Source organism: Berghia stephanieae, chromosome 6 (assembly GCF_034508935.2).
Source record: "Berghia stephanieae isolate SIO BIC M18660-M18661 chromosome 6, UCSD_Bste_1.3, whole genome shotgun sequence".
Classification (NCBI taxonomy): Eukaryota; Metazoa; Mollusca; class Gastropoda; order Nudibranchia; family Aeolidiidae; genus Berghia; species Berghia stephanieae.
The window spans coordinates 31,120,789-31,124,347 of NC_088365.1; the positions used below are offsets into that span (position 1 = coordinate 31,120,789).

The following is a 3,559-nucleotide window of genomic DNA, read 5'->3' on the forward strand; positions in this document are numbered from 1 at the left end:
TGAATTCCAGTTGTTGAATTGAGACAAGAAATGTTTTCATTTTTCTGCCATACCAATTTGTAAACCATTTTGCCTTTTGTGAGTGAAATCAAGAATAACAAATTATGATATTTGACTAAATTGCTTTTAAAGCCATATTTTCAATTTCTCCTGTTATTTATCTGGTCATAATTACAGAATTAACCATTTGTCAAATACCGCCTTAAAACCAACCAAATAACCCCTTTGTCATTTTGTCTCCATTCATGGAAGGAAACTTTTAGGTTTTACCTCAGGGATTGTTCTGGTCACTTAAATGGAAACAATGGCAATCATTTACTATCCTTTCATAAAACACTTGCAGAATACGTTTAGCCAAATCTAATTTAAACCAAGCTACTCCACCTTGACAACCCACTCACGTTTGTTCTTTCTACTTTGGTTTTCGCACACTCTCGCAATGACTAGCACAACTTCCTGCACTCCAATCAACAAATCACACACTCCCCTGATTAAAAGATTACACTGTCTACTAAGTCTTTAACAAATCGTTCATTTCGTCATCCAGTGAGCAGTCGTAGTCCCTGAGCCAAACTGGTGGCCTGCACGTCCTTTTCCCCACCCTTCTCAATCTGCCAACTTCTCTTGGCTCCTCACCACACGGATTCACTTCTTTATCTACTCGCCTGAAAACTGTGCTCTCTACTGTCCTCAACACCATCTTCCTCAAATCTCTGAATTTCACTTCTCTTTCCTCACTATCACCTTCCCCCAATTTCTGAATGTCAAACACCAATTGTGGCCTTGTGATGTCCTCTACATTGTCTTTGCTTTCAGCTTCAACACATGCCATGATATAACATCAATATCAACATTATTAATTGAATTCACTGCAGTCACAGAACGGTTCCCTTTTGCCACTTTGATGCACATCTGGCATGAGGCGGTTTCACCTAAACTCTCTCTCCAAACTTGAATCTTCCACTTACTTTTTCATGTCATTACTAGGAGCTTCATACCCGACGGTCTGGTTATCTCTCCACTTGTATTTATAGATTGCCGAAAACAGCAGTCTCCTCTTCTATGCCATGCCTGGGTGTAGAATTAGACCATTAAACAGCCTCCACGGGTGAAATGTTTGCCTTTTCTGCCAACGTCTTAATTGTTCGATGATGTCTTTCTACATTCCCAATGCCACTTGGTCGGAAGGCAGCCCTGAATGTTGTCTCTACTCTCCATCTTTCAAGTAACCAGCACTTACAATCTGACCGATTGTCGATTAGAATTTCTTTCACAGCCCCCCTCTCAAGAAACAGCTGATTCAATATTGCAAAAACAAATTCTGCCATTTTACATGTCAGTTTCCTCCAAATGGGAAAATCTTCCTGGGGCAGGATCGATTGGCATCATTCACATGCTCTTATTTCTTTACAAACATCATCCTTTTGTACTTCTGGAGAGACCTTTCTAGCATAGAACAACGTTCGGTCAACATCCTTGTGATAAACCTCAAGCAGGGCCTTCAGGTTAGGAGCAACAGAGGCACATACAAATTTTCCTTCTCCGTCTTCATCCTTTCCTAACTTAATCATTTCTTTCTTTCTTGTTAATCTGCCTTGTTTCTTATTGACGTCTTTTGACGAGCAACCCATCTGCTCCCTTCATCTTCATCCTTTTCTCACCCTTCAACACAGTCTGCACCCATACCTTCAATGTTGTTGAGTCTGTCATTACTGTGACACGTGTTATTCCCCACTCTTGTGCTAGATTTACCTCTTTTCATTTCTGCCTCTAGTTCAGCAATGTTGATGTGTTTGAAATCATCTGTTTTTCGCAACCATGCCACATCCTCTCCCACTTTATCTCCAATTTCTAATAAAACACCCAAAGCAATATTTCTTGCATAACACCATACAATTCCAGTCTCTGACCCCAAAACTTGCCATATTCCTCTTACGGGATCATCATCATCCTTCACTCTTCGAAACATGTCATGTAGAATCTCTATTGCTCTTTTGTTGACATCATTGCTCCATTATACTCCCCCAGCTACTCTCCTTATACGCCACACAAAGCCATCCCACAATAAGATAATGGCTGATTAGTTTTCTACATATTGAAAACAGTTTTCAATACTATCGGGTACACTCTTCGGCACTTCATTCCCCTTTGAAAATATCAACCTCCCATCTCCGCTTTTAGATATGTGCAGTCCAAGTGCAGCCCCATCAACCAATGACTCTGGTGGCTTGGTTACAAACCCCATTCTTTCAAGTGAAAAATCAACACATTTGCCAACATGTTACTTTCATCTAAAAGACTGTCATCAATGCATGATATTGTTGCATAGTTCACTTTAGCAGTTTTCCCCAATACTGTCTTTAGAGTTTTTGACATTATCCATGGTGTGGAACTCAAGCTGAACTCCAACTGTGTGAGGCAGTAAGTTTTACCAACTGGTAGCCCCAAAGGTCTTCCGCAACTCTTGAGGAGGTCTACAATCGTCTCAGCATTGCTCTGTCTCCACTCTCGCATTGTCTCACTACATATATCCGTAAAATCATCACCTGTCACCTGTGTGACAGTTGACATGTGCATTCAGTTCCCTGAAATTCAAGACTAGATGCCCTGTTTTGTTGCATCTATAGCACCGTACTTCTCTTGTCACATTTTGGTCACAGTCCTTTTTTTATGTGTGGCTCACCACAACGAAAACAAGCACTGAATGATTTTGTCTGCTTACCAAAGCTTCCTACATGGGTAGTGGTTCTCACTGATGCTACAACACCCCCCTTGTTGGCAGTAAGAATTTGCACTTTATTAAGCAGGTCTGCCATAGAAATCTGAAACACATTTTCTACTTGCTGAAGCTCACATGATAATGCATCAGGAAAACCTATAACACAAGCGCAATTTCCAGAGCTACCAACCTCACGCGAAAAATACGTATTTTTACGTTTTTCGGCCATTGTACGCTTGTAAGACTTTTTCGTATATTGTACGTGTTTATTGTGTCGGTACGGTCGCGATAAGGCTTTCAAATTTTGACGCAAAGCGTGTGTAGCCGGTTACCGGAAGTGAAAGTAACATCGGCCCCCGAGGAGAGAAGAGGTTTACTGTGCTCAGCAGGTGTATGCTTGGTGTGTTATCAGTGTTTCATTCAAATGCTTCATGCGAACGATTGTTCAGTATGGTCAGAAGAAATAGGACTGATTTCCGTCAGAGTATGTCCACCAAACTGCTTGAATCACTTGCGATTTGTAAGAAAAGCTCCTCATTTAGAGAACCTGTGTCTAAAGAACTGTTGGTCAAGGCTAAGTCAGCCACTGCTGCCTCCTTGGCCAAGCCCAAAATCTAAAAGTTGAAGTGCTTTGTGTTTTGTACATAGTGTAAATAAAAAGTAGTTTTTAAATAATGTTGTGATGAAAGGAACAAAATTCATGTTTTCAAATGCTGTACAGACCATTACCCATTGCTGTTTTATCAACTCGGAAACTGCTTGATGTGCCAATATCATGTAAGTATGATATTCTATGACTTAATCGCTTACGTTTTAAGATCTTACTCTTTTTGCCCAAAT

The 3,559-nt window shown here is 40.5% G+C and overlaps 1 protein-coding gene across 1 annotated transcript in view; it reads left to right on the forward strand.

The window, feature by feature from the left end:
* The window catches only part of LOC144974849 (uncharacterized), a 15,101-nt gene extending 14,966 nt beyond the window's left edge, over positions 1 to 135 (forward strand). Inside the window, exon 12 of the mRNA XM_078918209.1 lies at positions 1 to 135. This exon is cut by the window's left edge and continues 94 nt beyond it. The gene's annotated coding sequence lies outside the window, so the exon portion shown is untranslated.
* Positions 136 to 3,559: the final 3,424 nt, after the last annotated feature.